General features: G+C 40.2%; 1 protein-coding gene across 5 annotated transcripts in view; it reads left to right on the top strand.

Moving 5' to 3' along the window:
* PPP6R3 (protein phosphatase 6 regulatory subunit 3) overlaps positions 1 to 17,353 on the top strand; it is a 138,605-nt gene that overhangs the window by 1,205 nt on the left and 120,047 nt on the right. For all 5 annotated transcript variants that reach the window (XM_067540469.1, XM_067540468.1, XM_067540467.1 and 2 more), the window contains exon 2: positions 535 to 624. The gene's annotated coding sequence lies outside the window, so the exon portion shown is untranslated. The remainder of the gene's footprint in view (positions 1 to 534; positions 625 to 17,353) is intronic.

The raw sequence follows: 17,353 nt of genomic DNA, 5'->3' as shown, positions 1-17,353 counted from the left end.
TTTTAATGTCTGTTTTCCTTATACAAATGGCAAGAGTTTGTTATTCAACTACTAGAATCCCTGAATAATTCTGTTTTTTCAAGAGGTCCTTAAACCTTATTTTAAATCCATCAAAATAAGAAACTTTGGTTTCTTATTGTCTTGGTTCTTCATAATTGTTGGGAAACTGGATGAATTGTCAAAGGGCCCCTCACAGGTTAAAGTGTTCTTTCTAAAATAATCCAGCAAAAGCACCACAACCAAGAAACCTTTGTTGCTTAAATTGAAACTTGGTTTCCTATTTTCTGTTATATTCCTTAGCTTGGGCAATAAAAACACTAGTTATTGCTCTGTGTTCTAAACTAATGCTTCAGTATTCATGTGGAAACACTGCATGATAAATGTTCAATGTAACTTTCAAATGGAATAATTTAAAATTGTGGCAACATTTTGGTTCTAACTTAAATTAAAAAAAAAAAAAAGTTGGTACAACAACTGAATTTTAGGCTGTACTGAACCTGACAATTTCCCTTTTAATTCTCACCTTTTCTTTAGTGCCTCAGTGCTTTGTAAGTAGAAAAGTGAATTGGAGCTCCAAGACACTCCCCTGATGTGCCTGGACATCAGTATAGATGGGTATAAAACGTAAGAAATCAAATATTCAATGTTCCTGATTCTTTGTGTTGGAACTCTTTGGGATGCTTAACCTGTGAAAGGTATTATAGAACACTAAGCTCTCTTCCCAGTAGATGGTAACTCAGGTAGGGAAAACATGCCTCTTCTCTTGGGGAGCTTACTAGCTACAGAAAAGTTTCTGGATGCTGTTAATTTAAAAATCAGAGGTTAAAATCTTTAACCATGTTACTAACACGTCTGAATTTTGAATGGAAATAATTCTGATTATTCTTCACTATATATGCTCTTTGCATTTTTATCAATGAAAAATTAGTTTCACTTTTAGGTTCTCCACTGTGTTGTTTCAGTTGCAAAAACTGCATGAGTGCTTGTTTCTACAGGAATGTTAAAGCTGGGGAAGGCTCTCTAGCATTAATTCCTAAAGGTATAAGTTGAACATTTTTTCCATAAAACATACTTATTATAATGTGTGTTCATGATGATGTGGCTGTACATAACTTATTTTCCACGTAGTGAAACTAAAACTGCAGTTTTTTAAAAGTGAAGAGAATCTTAAAATTGTCAATTGGTGTCTGATTCTTTACTTGTAAGAACCAGATCCTTCAATACATATTGCTTAGATTAACTTTAGTGGGGCTCTGCTCAGGCACAGTTGTCCACCTGCATGCTAAGCACTATAGGATTACAGTGCAAAACACAAAAATGTCTTTAGAAATTAAAGGTAAAAGTAAGGCATCTTATGTATACTAGTGTTTTCTTTCCTACCTCTGTAAGGCTCTTTGACCTTTTATGTTCATTTTGCACATGAAATAGTGACTCTTATGTCACTAGGGTAGTTAAAATAATTTTTGCCTGTAACACTACAGTGAAATTTTATTTCAGCTAAAAAATTAGTCATTGCAGAGTTTAGGTTACAAAGTTGCTTGTTAAACTACAGGAAAACATGCAGTTAAGCTAAAACATGTGAGATCAGGAATTTAGTGAAAGAGCTTTTTAGTCTCAAATGCTAATGTATTTAGGCAGGCTAATTAGAACTGAGCATTCATAGTGTATTATAGCTTATGTGCAAACAGTTTATGCATGAGTTAAGGCTAGCATATGTTACACTAATTTAGGCTAGCATTCATAAATATAGTGCAAGACAAATTGGACGTTCAGCAGATCATGTCTAGTTACACTTCAGAAAATGTTTTTTTTTTCTTGGTGAATTGAGAATGGTATTTGAAAACCGTGTGGCACTTAAAATGACCTGCAAAGGAGAAAAAATGGCTTATTTGTAGAGGCTGGGGCTCATTCAGAACATTTTCTACTTCTGTTTTGTACTACAAATGATTTTTTGTTGGAAGGCCTTGTGGTGACTAGAGAATGAATCAGATAACATCCCAAAAGACTGAAATCTGAACAACTGAAAGGAGATGGGATTGTTAGTCTAACCATTTAAAACACTTTTGGTTTAGCCCTTTTAACTTTAATGACCAATGAACACTTTGGCAAGAGGATTTGTTTAAGGTTCAAGATCTTTGCCTCTCCAGTTAAGTTGAGAGCTCACAATATACAATGAGTGACTGGCTCAGCCTCAGCCTATAAAACATTGAAATGATAATCATAAGTAGGAAATGCTTTGAAGAACTACTTCGGGGTGTCTCTTTCCATTTCATTGACGTTGCCCTCTTTCATCAAATTGGTGAGCAGAATTGGAGGCCCCGGGGATTAACTCTGCAGTTAACCTAGAGAACTAGATGACATTTTTTCAGTATTGACGTTATCTTCTAACTCCATCTTTCCAGGAAACTTTACCATTCTTCCCAGATGAGGATTGGGCCATATGCAGATTGAATCAGCTCTCTGCATCTGAAACTGAAGGTGGATAGAGGCAGCAGTATGCAGGAGCCCATCACTTTAATTGGATGAGCTTTCTTACGCACATCACCATTGATCTGTTTCCTTCACTGGCTCCTAGCCTGCTTCTGATTTTTAAGGCTATCAGCAAATCAGGAGGACCCAGGTCCATTGGTAACTGTATCTTCATCTGAATACCTTCCCCCCAATATTACTGTGCTGCTCTGGGACATTGTGGCTTACGAAACCTAGGATAAAGCATATGAGAGCTGGTGATAAATTGTTCTGGAATGTTAGGCTGTGGAATGAGCTTTCAGCGGAGGCCATGCTTATCCAGTCAGACCACCTTAAAGGCATGATGGAAAACTTTGTCAGAAAGGATGGTTTTGCCACAATAGGAAGATTGGTAGGGGAAAAGAACAAAGGAAACCCCAGTTATATCGCAAACAGAACCTCCTTTAGCAGGGGACAAAAAAGACTCTTAAAATCACCCAATAATCTGGCTTGATATTCCTGTTGTTTCTAATGTGGGAGAACCTTTCAGACCTCGATACATCAGAAAGAACCTTCAAGTGTACAAGTACAATTTTTAAGTGCTTTGAAGATCATATTTAAAATAGAAATTTTTCTGTTGCAGCTGTTAGTGACCCTCTGCCTCAGCTATAGAAGCCATAGTGTACCTAACACTCATGTAGATTAATCTTTTATTGTCATGGCCCAGTTTAGAAGTCCTGGAGCAATAAGTTGCAATGGGCTGGGAAATTTGTTATCGGCAAGCAGGGCAATCAAGCAGACTGTATTGGTGAGTGTTGTATTACCTTGACTATCAGTGGGAGGATGCTGGCGTCAGTCTGTGCCAATTTGACTTTTAACTCTGGTGTATGTTGTGTTGGATTGAAGAAATGGTTGGTTCTCATAAAATACCAGGTCTTGCTGCCTTGATTTCTAGTGCATTTATGAAAGCTTATCCAAAGTGGATTGGCTTCTGTGGTGGCTTGAAAACATACTTGTTGGCTGGGAGGGTGAGTTCCTAACCAGTGAGCCTTCCTGTCCCTCTTTTTAAATTGCCCTCCCATCTGTTCCTCAATCTCTCCTCTGCCTCTTCCTTTGCAGTGCAAAAACTTATGCAGTGAGTGGTGTCTGAATTGCGCTGTTGCACGCCAGCGATGGCAGGGAGAGGTTTATTCAATGGAAGGATGATACTTGGGGAATATAATGCTCAAAAAGACTTAGGGAGGAAACTGGACAGAACTATGGAGTTGCAGTGCAATGTGCTGGCAAAATGGCAGTACTATTTTGATTACCTTCAGAGATATCAAAATGCAGACCAGTCAGTATCAAGGATACACAGATTCTTCATGTGAAGGCAGGTCAGAACTAGACAACTATTGTTAAATAAAGTTAAGGGAGATAAACAATCCCTTTTGATTAAAGGACTGGAGAAATAAAAATTTAGAGTTCAAAATGTATAGTGGCAAAATGACTTTACTGGGACATAGGCTAGCAAGCTATGAAAACCTGAAGTGTGGCAGCACTATAGATTGAGAGGACTTATTTAAGATAGTCCAAGAGTAAATATAACCAACTGAGATGGAATTGAGCAATGAAAATATATCCTAATGGCAGGAAGAATTTGCTGGTAGTAAGGCTTACTGATTTGGGTAATAGTCTCCAAGGTAAGTATTGAAAACACAGTTGTTTGAGTCACTTAAAATTAGACTGGGCAAAGGATTTAGTTTTAGATTAGTCCATCATGTATTAGTAGGAATAGATGACCTAATGGTCTTTCATTCGTCATGATTCTGATTTTATGGGAATTGGTACTGTGCATGACAACAGTGCAGTAGTGTTTATTGTGACTGCTGTTAAGTTTCTTGTTCTGAAACATATTCTACATTCTGAAATAGTTCTTGATGTTTGAAGAACAAGCAGTTGAGTTTGGCATAGTAAAAATGATAAGGACCAGTTGGCTGTCTTTGGTGGAAAAACATATTGGGGTAAAGGACTGGACTTCTGTAACACTCTCCCAATTTAATTAGTAAAGGTATGTGCCCTGTGGCAATCTTAGTAGAACCTGGCAGTCTAGTCTTGTATCAGAATATAACAATTTGTGTGCTATTAGACTTCAGAGTCTTTAACTTTTCCTATGTTCATTCTGTTTGAGTTGCTAACTCTGTGTATTCAGAGGAGTGTCTACCCCTTTTTGTAGATTATTAGTGCAATATTCCACCTCTAGTCTTCTCATACTGCTTTTTCAGCGATAAGTAAAACATCTGTTGGTTAACAAAACTCCAGAGGTAGAGAGGAGTAAGGTTCCTGTTTATTCAATTCAACTTCCTGCAGAGAGTTTAGAGTAAATTTTTGTTCCTAAAAAGTTGAAATGCGCAGATGGATACTTTGCAACTTTATGTATTAGTACTAGGTCATCTGTTCCATTTTTGAACACTTTAGGACCTATCTTGAGCTTTTAAAGTTTTGTTAGTCCTTATGAAACTTGTGGTTGTGTTGCAATTTATTCCTCAAAATGAAAGGCCTGTTTTCCCCCCTCCTTACTATATTAGGATGGGTTGATTTTTAAATCCGAACGATTAAAATCTGTGATTTTTTTTTAGTTAGGTTTAAATCACAACCAGAAAACATTAATTTTAATCTTATTTTGCGATTGGACTTTTTAGTTATTTTCCTTGATTGCTAACCATTAGCTTGTTGACTTGCATCTAAATACAGTCTTTACCATTAACTTGGTTTATATTAACCAGGAGGATACACTATATACACACTTATTTAAGCAATTCTGTAGCTCAACATACCTTTATTTAGATTCTTCATCTTTACATTTTAGAACTAGTAGACCTCATCCTGTCACTATATTTATTCATAGATTGGAAGAGGAAAGCATTCCTGCATTTTCAACTTCCAGTTGGTTTCTTAACTTTAAATGAACTAGTCACTGAATTGAGCTAGTTGAATAAACTGAAATGAAGATACTGTCTGTAGCTGCAGAAGATTTTACTGCTGTGAAAAGTTGGATTAGCACTTCAACAAACTCTGGTTCTTGGTGCTTAGTTGGTGACTTCTTTTGGTTCAGTGGCTTGACTTTCTTTACTGTGTAAGTTTTAAACATGTACTATTAAAATTAAAATCAAAATTAAAAATATTCAAATTAATTTAATGTATTATAGTAAGATTATGCCTTAATAGAGGTGGTAATTTCATATTTAGGTTTATTTTTTAAAGTATTTAATTTCAATTTAAAAACACCAGTTTTTATCCACCTTGAAATAAGTATGTTGTGTACCATACAACTGTTTTTAAAAAATCTTATAGGAACACATCTCCCCCAGTTATGGCAAAATGAGTCAGAATGATTCTTGACTCTACAGAAGGAGGGAAAATACAGTACCTTCCAATCCCAGGTAAATAATGCATGTTACACATCTGAAAAGACTGTGCCATGGTTGATCTTGAACAAATAAAGAACATGTTAATTAGCTTGTAGCTAATTCCTTGTGCAGTGACTCCACATCTTAAACTAGCATCTGTTCGCCAAATCTCTCTCTACTAGTATATGACAATTATGTAAAAATAGTTCAACTCCCACTGGCATGAGTGCAGTTGTCCCTGTATAAAAGTGCTTCTACCACTAGAGCTCTCCCATAAAAGAAGAGGAAGAAGCTATATCTGTATATGCATCTTTATAGGAGTTGTATCTGGGTCCACATTGGGGGCTGTGCTGATATAACTATTTTAGTGAGGGGTGTACTTTAGCCAAAATAGTTACACCAGTACCAAAACTGTATGTGACCAGGCCTTAGTGAACTGGTTGCATTGCAGTTTTAAATCTTAGTCTAAGAAAGATCTCTTTAATATTCTTCTGCTCTTCTTGGCTTTATTAGATCTCTCATTGCTGTACCGCTTTAAATTTTAATTATCCAGTTAACGTGGAATCTTTAATGGCTTGGACTACAATTCACTTGTATTAATGGCTTGACAAATTTGTTGGCGCCATCTACCTATCTTCAAAAGCAAATGTCTCAGAAAAATACTAGGTATTGAATGGAATGAGTACATAACAAATGCCAAGATTGGTGAGTGTTCAACTCTTTATCTCCAGAATTATCCAGGAAATATGGAAATATTTTGGACATGTTAAAAAATAAAGCTGGACCATCTGCTATGGTAGGCATCCCATTGGGCAGCTGTGAGAATGTCAAAGAAGCTGACGAAAAGAATCCCGTCATTGAACAAAACTTAAAGGGAAAACATAGAGCTTTACATAGAGAATGTGCAAAGAGCAGCCCAGAATAGATAAGGATGGCACAGCCTTGCTTGTGCTCTAAGAAACACTGGATAGGGTGGGAAAGATTCAGATTAGATTACATTTCTAACCCAAGAGTAGATAGTAGATACCTGCAGATTTCTGGGGCATCCATTGGGATGAGAAGACAGCATGCCTCCCCCAGCTGCTGGGCTTCTCACTGTGGTGCTTTACCTGTACTCTATAGATGTGCTCCTACCTTTTGTTAGCTTTAGTGAGTGTATGTCTGAAATTGGAGTCCTGTCAGTTTCTGCGAAGGGGAAATCTTCTATTCTTCTGCAGCTTCTCTTTTGTGCTTTCCTCTCCTGAAGTTCCTTCCTGGCTGCTGGAAAAGGAGCTTCCTTTACTTCCTGTACTCTTTCCCCAGCAAATGATTGAATTTTCAGTATCCCTGCTTCCTATGGGTAGCAGCAGCAGAAATCATACTGATTCTAGGTAGTGTCACTCTGTCAACTTCATTCCTGCTGTCAGCCATAACAAGCAATAGTATGACTGTCCTTCACTGTATGTACAATCTGAATCGTTATGGGGACCTGATATTGATTGGCACCTCTGAGACATACTGTATTAAATAAGAACTGTGTCTAATAAGCTGCTGGTAGTCAAGATTTGGCTGCTTCTGCGTAAAAGAAGGTAGTAAAACTTGGCATGAGAATAGACACAAATGTGTATGTTTCCTGAACCATGCAGTTTTATACAAAACTGCTCTAAGCTGTATTTGTGATGTTGATCATCTTAGCCTATACCAGTTACTTCATTGTTTCCATTGTAACTAAGGTATTTCGAGGTGGGAAACAGAGGGAGAATTGAAGAAGTAAAACCAAAATCTAGATGATTATGATGAGGGATACTATAAAGCTACTGCTTCTCTGGAAAGAACTGCATTAACTGGTTTGGCTCTACCACTTATGTAGGATCATTAAACTCATGGCAATAATAGTAATATTTAGCACTTAGCTTTTCTTCAGGGTCTTTCAAATGTCAACTAATTAAAACTTTATAGCTTCCCCTGCCATCTGGAGCCTTTCCTGTCTTCTGACATATGTTATGAGATTTCTTTAAGTAAGAGAGGCAGTTTATTCCATCTCCAGACTGAAAACTACATGTTGCAAATATCATGCATAGTGCCCTGGCTGTCCTTTCAGGATTAAGACTAAATTCTAGAGTCCTTATTTATAAGCCTACATCTTGTCTTTTAACATCAGTGCTGTACAATTGGACTGATTTCTGCAGTTTCACTTTGTTCATATAAACATTTGACAGCTTCTGTTTCTCAATAACAGGCAGACGTGTTTGTTCTGCCACTTCAGAAGGCTTTGGTCCTAAATTGCCTAATATTTTCTCTTGGCGGGCATAAATGTTACCTTTATTATAGTCTTCTTTTGTAGTTACAAGTTTCTTACCTCCTTGCTTTAAAGAGGTGGGATTCCCCTCGTTTCCTGTTGACTAGGAGAACTTTAACATCTCATCAGATTACAGAGCAAGTTGTAGTCTTCTCCACCTAAAGTTTTTTCTTTATATTCTCTACTGTGGATTATGCCAAAGATTAGTGAAATGCTGTTGTACTTTGGGATAGAAAATGCCATTGTATACCAATACCAGGAATACACAGAGGTAACAATATTTCCTTCTCTTCTCTTTGACCCACAGTTTTGGGGTCATGATCAACAATCAACTGAACCTGAGCTCCCAGGGCTGCACTGTGGCCAGAAGGGCTAATGTGATCCAGATGCGTAAATAGGAATCTCAGGTAGAAGTAGAGGTTATTTTATCTCTGTATTTGGTACTGGGTGACCACTGCTGGAATGTTGCATCCAGTTTGCCTACAGTTCCAGAAGGATGTTGATAATTGGAGGGGTTCAGAGAAGAGTTGTGAGAATGGTTAAAGGGTTAGAAAACTTGCCTATAATGATAAATGGAAGGAACTCAATCTACTTATCTTAACAAAGACAAGCTTTAGGGATGACTTGATCAGTAGTAAGTATCTACATGGGCAACAATATATGATGATTGCTCTTCAATCTACCAGAGAAGGGTATAACACAATACAATGGCTGGAAGTTGAAGCTAGACAAATTCAGACTGTAAATAGGGTGTAAACTTTTAACAATGAGAGTAATTAACCACTGGAACAATTTACCAAGATTTGAAGTGGATTCTTCATCACTGGCAATTTTTAAAATCAAGGTAGTCATTTATTTATTTTAAAGATGTGCTCGAGTTAAAACAGGAAATTATTCTGGGTAAGTTCTGTGTCCTGTGTTATAAAGAAGGTCATACTAGATGATCACAACAGTCATTCTGGCCTTGGAGTCTAAAATCTTTTCAGTGAGAAACTTGCCACAGCAGGTAATGGAACCTGTGTTAACAGTGTCTGCATAACTTGAGCTTAAAAGCAAACAACTCCATAGTTCTCAGGGTTATAAAGATAATGTCCAAATATAAACAAAGTAGTCTGAAACATTTGTTGCTTGAGACCGCTCTAGTGCCTTCTACAACACATAATTTCACACCATTGCTTAAAAAACGAGAAGACTGATCAGTTTTGCTACTATTTAGAGCCAGTGACAAGAAGTGAAAATGAAGTCTCAGATTACTTTTGTGCCACTGCTCTGGGAAAACTGAACAGCAGCAGAGGTGAGCATTTTACGGAGGCTCATTGTACACTACAAAGATTTGTCAGAATAGCTATTTTGGTTAGGATTGTGAAAGATCACACCGCTAACTAATATAACTATGCCAGTGAATCCCCTTGTGTAGGTGCAGCTTATACTGGCAGGAATCCTTTTGACAGTAGAGCTTCTGAGGTTTGGAGAGGTAGTTAACTATGCCAGCAAAAACTCCTTTTGCTAGTATATGCTGCAACTGCATTTGAGGGCTTTGCGGGCATAGCTATACCGGCAAATACTTGATAACATATGCTAGTCCTAGGGGATAAGAAAGCAAACAATAAATGCTGGGGGGAATAGTAGAAGACAAAAGAAAAGAGATATAAAGCTTCCCCTTCCTACAGCTATAGGAAGAGTTTCAAACCTTGGTATCAGATTTTGGATTGAAAGAGTGAACTCCTGAACAAATTCTAAGAACAGACCTCTGGTAGAAATCCTAGTAACCTCCCCCATTTTTGACAGCTTGTGACAATGGAGCTCTATGCCCTTTCAGTTGGTTAAGGCTATTGGCTCTTACTGGGGGGCATTCCTTGTGGTTCTAGGTGTCTGGTAAACTTAAACAGTACATAGTGTATGTTAATTAATCTCCTAATGGCTCTAATTATAATTAGTCACTTGGCAACCTTACTAGATAACTACGAGCCATACATTGAAAAACCAATGTAAATTGTATAGGAAGAATATTTAATATTTCTGTAAACTTCTCTTGGGGGGGATTATCAATTTTGTGAAGGCTACTAGTAGCAGAAGTCAAACTCAGTCTGAATGTCTGCCTAGAAAGCATTGCTTTTTAAGACAGTTGTCTCATGGGGCCCATGGTTTGAAATATATAAAATTAGAGTTCTAAACTGGCTTCTCAAGATACACTACAGACTTTCCTTTTAAAGCTGCAGCCTTTTTCCAAACCCTAGACTAGCCAGATGGCCTGGAAGTACCAATGGGATTCCCAGTGACTACCATTCTTGCATTTGGTCTGGTAATAAACTCCTGTTGCTTCAGTAATGAACACATGTGATCTAGGAGTAACACTTCCTAGTTTCTGGAGGCAGCGCAGTCCTTTTCCAGTGACTAGAGAAAGCTGGCAACAAATAAGGTGGAAAGCAGAGGAAAGACTGCAGAACGGGAAAATGTAGGGGGTAGATGTAGAAGATAGGGCTTTCTAGTCCTGTCTTGATGAGGCCTGTGTGGAGGTCACTAGGACTAGTCAAGATGGGATATGAATTCATGTGCTTACTGGGACATGGCCAAGCTTTTGAACCTGAATCTCTTTCTTAGGGTTTTTGGAGGACAAGGTGGCCCTAACTTAAGAGAAACTCCTAGGTCTTGTCTTGTCTTCTCTGATCCTGTATATGAAAGCGGTTGCCCCAGTGTTTCCTTCAGAGTGGGTTTTCTTTTGAAAACTCCTTGCGTACATAGGGAGGTAGGTGCGTTCTTCTTATTAGCAAGTGGGATTTATTGTGAAAGTAAGGTGCAACTTCAGAGAAAAGATTTAGAATGTTTAAGCAATGACTCTTTAAAATAACAGATCCATTTTGCTATAACATCTAAACTAAAATACTCCAGAATTTGTGGACAAAACTCTGCCATCTGTGGCAGGATTTCCAATACAATTGACCATCTGCCATCGTGCTATAATCCTAAATTATAGTGCACAAACACTATTTGGTAGAGGAACAGGAGAGAGTGAGGATCCTTTTAAGTGCAACTCGTGAAAAGATTTGTTTGTAGACCACTGATTTCACTTGTGGAATATTACTTAACTAATTTTTGTATGTTCATGGAACCTGTTTTCTCTTCTAGAGATGATAGGCATTATTTAATGCCTGCATGTTTAGATTGGGTTTCAAGTATAACTTTGTGCAGATTGTAATGTTCATATTGATTCAGACTGCTGTAAAAAGTCTCTCAGATTAGGCAGTGAGCAGATTATCAGATACACATCTTTGAGGATGCTGTGCTGTCTTAAATGTCTGTTAATTGCATATTTTGATTTGTATCCCAAAAAGGAGTTTGTGCTTGTCTTCAGAGATGTGATCAGACTGTTTCAACACTCTCCCACCTAGGGAAATGAAGGAATTGCTTTCTGATATACTCTTAATGACCTTTACTGTTAAGGTATGTCTGTGCTGCACAAAACAAAAAGTGGCAGAGAGTCTCAGAGCCTGGGTCAAATGATTTTGGCTCATGCTACAGGGCTAAAAATGGCAGTGTGGGTGTTCTGTTCCCCCTTGGTCTGGTGATGGGGGAGGAACTCAGCCTAGGCTGCTGTGGGTGGTTTGGTTTTTTTAGTGTAATTGTATGTGATTCTCTTACATGCCAGAGCAAAGAGCCCTAAGAATACTAATGATGGCTCTAGCTTGCTTTTGTGGGGAGCACCCAAAGCAATCTGAACAGCGTGGAATAGACTGAGCAGCTGATCGATGGTCCCTCTGTCACAGGAGACTGGGCTTTTATGAGGATCCAAGTTGATTCTGTTCTGCTTCTGTAACTTGAGAGGAAAGACTTAGCTTGTAGTGAGGCAAAAGATTACCTGATACTAACTAAGCTTTTAGGCTGTTTGTTTTTTAAAATACCTTTTTCCCCCAGTACTTTGACAACAAAATAAAAATACTTGGTTTTAAAAAGTCTGATTTGTGTCACTGGTTACAGGTTTCCCAAGGGGGGAAAAACAGGTTCCTGAAACCCAATCAGGCATGGATGGTGGAATGCTCAGGGCAGTATACTAAATTTCTGGTCTAAGGATGTGTATGCTGCAAAAAAAGTGTTAATTTGTTTTAGCTGGCTTGAGTTAAAATAACTGTGAAGACATGACAGGCTTGGCTGTTAGCTGGGTTAGTAGCTAGAGTTCATCCCCAGGCTTCCTAGAGGTATGTCTACACTGCATTGGGGTTGGTGGGATTTGAGTAAGTGGACCTGGGGTTTGAGAACCAAGGCTTGAGCATCTACACTGATTGTCAACTTTAACCCAAGCCTGAACATGGGACTCCGGTGTCAGCACTGCAGTACACAGACCCGAGTCCAACAAGCAGTATCCCAGACTTCCTAGCACCCTCCCAGGATGTGGCCTCTCTAGCCCTTTGTTCGTGGTGGAGTGTGGGAAAACTTGACTGTCCACCTCATGTATCACAGGAAGTTTGAACAGGCTGCCAGCACATCCTGCTGAGCCGTCCTTTTGGTCTTTGTTCTCCCAGCAGCCAGAACCAGCAACATGGAGATGCCATTTCAAGAACTGCTCTTGCTTGTGTTTTCAGTCCTGTTTTAGAAAACAGGCAGAGTTTCTGACAGATGCTGGTGTCCATTTTGGTGGTCCTCCCCTCCCAGAGACAGCTGACAGAGCTAATGATGGAGCAGGATGAGGATAAGGAGAACATAGATGTGGCAGACTTGAACTGGCTGCTGCTGCTCATGACATTTAGTATAGCCATGATGCCCCTCTGTAGACCAGTGCTTCTCGAGTAGGGCCACAAGCGCAGACTGGTGGGATCACATACTCTTGCAGACCTGGGATGACCAACAGTGTGTCCAGAACTTTTGCACGAAGAAAGCTACATTTCTGGAGTTTTGTAAACTGCTTGCCCCAATCTTCCAGCGTAAAGACACGCATGAGGGTGGCCCTGGCAGTCCAGAAGCAGGTTGCTATATCCATCTAGAAGCTGGCTGTCCCCAACTGCTATAGGTCTGTTGCCAATCAGTTTGGTGTTGGAAAGTACATCTGGTGCAGTAAAATGGTGACAGAGGTTTCTGAGGCAATCAGGCATGTGGTTTACTTCCCCTTTCCCCGAGTGGCAGGCATAAAAGAAAAGTCTGACATAATTGCTGGCTTTGAGAGAATGGGATTTCCAAACTGCTGGGTCCATTGATGGAACTTGTGTCCATAGCTTGACCTCTTCAAGGAGCATGAGTTGCATAAACTGCAGAGGGTACTACTCCATTGTTATGCAAGCTCTTGTGGACCAGAGAGGCTGATTTATGAATGTCAATGTGGGTTGCACTCAGAAAGTTTGATGCAATGGTTTTTCACCAATTAGTAGTCTACATTCATGGAGAGGCTGGGACTTTATTGCCACCAAGTGACATTGTCATAAATGGAGTTACTGTCCCCCACCATTATTCTGGGGACTTCACATACCCTAATATCTGAGGACCTGTTAAAAGAGATTTAATTACACTTTTAGCAGATGTAAAATGGTGGTTGAATATTCATTTGGCAGATTGATATCCTGCTGGAGATGTCTACAGATCTATGTGGATTCCAGCATTGTCAGTGATGTTTGCATTACTGTGGCTTGCTGCAGTCTTCACAATCTTTGTGAAGCCAAAGATGAGCCATTTCCCTCTGAATGGACTTATGACAGTGATGGACTGCTGAACTAGTACGCTCAGCTGCAAAGTGCACCCACCACAGCTGAAGGTGGATGTATCTGGGCAACAGAAGTCAGGGATGTTTTGTGCTCCCACATTATGGACTTGCATGGGCTGGTGGAAGAGGAAGAATGGTACCTTTATCAATGCGCTTGTGGTGGGAAGAGGTTGGTTGGTTGGGGGTCAGGAGGGTTGATTGCCATGCAGTATACTTGTGAGTGACCTGACCATTTCAGATGTGGGAGGGAGTTGAATCACAATATAGATTGATGTGAGAAAATGATTTTATATGAATTGATGCAGCTAACTGTATTAAGTGTTTGCATACAAATTTCCACTTGTCCCTGATCATGTGTTCATTTGACATAGACTTTGTATGATGTGAAATGGTGATAAAAAGCTTTTTATTATAAGAAAGTTAGTTATAAACACTTACTAGACAAGCACAAAACATTAACCTGTTGCTAGGCAGGCCAGATGCCAATATCACACTAAAACACCAGTAACAAATAACCTTTTTAAAAACAAAGTGCATGGTTTCACTGTTCATGCAAGACAGAAATCCTCTACGGTTACATGTCCCCACCCCCCATTTCCTTTTCCTTCCTTGTTTGCTGTGCACTTGTCATCAAGGGAAGAGGGGTGTCCACAGGGTAGGAAGTCAATATGCCCGGCACAGCTGCTGATAGGGCCTGACTGCATGGATCATCCATCCATGGAGTTGTCCAAACTATTCCTGGGTCACAGCATAGGGTATTGCGGCAGGGACTTAAGCCATGGTGCGGGTGCAGCAGGAGCCAGTACTCTTGCAGCCATTAATGATAACAGCTACTCAGACTTTTTTTTTCTGCTGAGCTTTTTCATCCTCCCTTAGCTGCTGTTCCTGTTCCAGGAACTGCGAAGCAAATGCCTGTTCTCAAGCTGTGCAGCCTTTCTACTTTCCTCTTGCCATGCCTGTCTGCTAGCCATATATCCCTCTCTTTGATATTGGATCTGCTAGTTGGCCCTTTCCATCATTTCAACCATAAGTTCATCACAAGCGCTCCATCTTGAAACTGTCTGATGCACTAGGAGCAAGCTGTGAAGTTACTGCAGCTCATAGGGGGCAAGGGGCTAGAATAGGACAAGACACAGGGTCATTGTCTCAAATAGCTCAGTGCAGGAGCACAGAGAAAATCCTTGTGGAATTTCAAGGGCATTAAATGTTGCTTTTTAAAAGTGAACTTCTGTGGTCTGAAGCATCCCTCACACAATATACTGAAGCTCCATGGACATGGGTTAATCTCAGCAGAAAGAACAGACACTGGTAAGTTAAAATTCACAGCTGGTGTGTTTTTCCTCCCCCTCCCTTCCCAATAAAAATTGCAGAACAGATTGGGTTTAGGGGAGCTGCCCGGTGAATCCTACAAAAGGTTTCTCTGTCATTTCAGGCATTCCACATTTTGGAGGACATAAGTTCTTGTGGTGGCCAGTCAGCAAACAGGTTATTCCAAGCTGCAGGTGGGAAACCAGCAGTGTATGCAACGAAGTATTCAAACGTATCTTGAGTGAACAGTACATCTGTGAGTGGGGGGGGGTGGTGGCGGCTAGTTACAGAGGTAGCCCTGGAAAATATGCCTTTTCTGATAAATGTGGTTACCCCTCTGGAGTTACTGCTACAGAAAAAGCTTGCAGCTATCCGTGCACAGGATTAGATCAGAATTTGAGGGGAATCAACTGGCTGCTCCATTAGATTCCATATGGCGTAGCCTGTTATTGCATGCACATACACAACTCTGCTGTCACCCTATTCTCCCTCTTGTCGTCGTCCGTGTCGTGTGTGTCCCGTCCCGTCGTGTGTCGTGTCCCCCCCCGTGTCCACCCACACCCACAATTCAAACCTCCAGTCGTATTTGGGAGAAATGATTTTATCACCTATGGAACACATTTCCACACCTCCACCCTGAGTTCACAGTTTTCAGGTGGCTTGTTGAATGGTTACAAAGCAGCATACTGACGGGGATGGCAATGTGAGGCTGTTTTTAACAAACAGCAATGTCCTAGCAAAAATGCATGCCTTTCCAGTGAAAATTCACTTTTCAAGGACTTTTTTTTTTTACTGTTTGCATTTCCCGATTGCCATTTTGAATTCCACTGGGATGGCTGAAGGGATGCGGCAGAGGGATGCCAGAGTGCTGGCATACAGTCCGCCATTAACAGGTACACACTGCTATCCAGGGCTTGTAATAACATTTGCATTGGTTCATAGAAAGGAAGTACTTCCCATTTCTGTATTAATAAACATTAAAATGTAGCCTGGTAAGTTTCTGGCTCTAAGGCAGCTGCTGCCTCTTGGTTTTTGCTGCCAGTTCCACAGCAGTTCTTTCTGTGGGGGCATCAAAAAGTTCTTCGGAGTATGGTTCCAGGCTATGCTGCGGCTCCTACAGCAAAATCTCCTTTGGGACCAGGGTCAGCAGCAGAGTCATTTCACTGGCCTTGATTGGCGACTGCTGCTTTCCTCCCCTCAGTTCCCATGCTAGATTCTGGGGACACCAGGTCTCCATTCCACTGACCAGGTCATCCTGCATTGCTGTTCGCTCCTTACTCAGGAAAGTGCGCAACACTTGGTCAAACTCATCATAAAATGGGCATGATATCGGCAAGTTGTCCGAGGGGTGATTCTGGTTCCTGGTTTTCCAGTACTTTGGCTTACTCTGCTTCCTGCACTGGTCACGGGGTATGGTAAATTTCCAGTGCTGTCAGCTTCTTCCCGCATGCCAGCAAACAGTAGTTATTACTGGAACTTTCACTAAAATCCACTGGTGTGTTTGTCCTTTTTTATACAAAGCAGAAGTATAAACTCTTTAAATAAGAATTTAAATCTAGAGCTATCAAATGTAGCTTACAATTCTAGTGTTCTACATGGAATCTCTTAATGTGGAGAAGTGTTCTGTAGAGCCAGTGAGGTCCGGTATGCCATGCTCCAGCTTCATGTAAGTGGCAGCTGCTTGCTTAAGACGATGTGTGATTTCTGGTAGAATAAATATTCTCTAATAGTCCAGTTTAAGCAAAGGGACTGCCACTCACATCAAGCTGGAGTATGGCACACTCAGTCCTACCAGCTGTGAAAGAGGTGTTCATATTAAAGCAAAGGTGACTATAATCTGTTCTGACCTAGGCAAACTGTGCTGCCCTTACAGTCTTAGTAAGGTGCCAGTGCCACCTGTGGGGGTGGAAGGAGAGGAAGGAAAAACCGGAGCACCTTTGACCTAAAATATAAGAGATTTGTGGATGCTGCCTCTTTATTTAATAACTACTCTTGTTACTGCTCTTAAAGTTCAGAATTGTACTTGGAAGCTAATGGATTCTAATGGAACACACATTCTGATGTGTTCAAACCCAGAACTCTCTCTGAAGTGATGGAACTTCTGAATCTTAGAAAGGTAGGACTGGAAGGGACCTCAGTAGGTCATCTAGTCTGATCCCCTGTGGTGAGGCATGACTAAATGTTATCTAGACTAACCCTGACAGGTGTTTGTCTAACCTGTTTGTAAAAACCTCCAATGATGGA

The sequence above is a fragment of the Emydura macquarii genome, unplaced genomic scaffold (assembly GCF_026122565.2).
Source record: "Emydura macquarii macquarii isolate MOO-44397 ecotype Brisbane River unplaced genomic scaffold, CSIRO-AGI_Emac_v2 contig_587, whole genome shotgun sequence".
Lineage (NCBI taxonomy): Eukaryota > Metazoa > Chordata > Testudines > Chelidae > Emydura > Emydura macquarii.
This window is presented reverse-complemented; position numbering and strand designations above follow the sequence as displayed.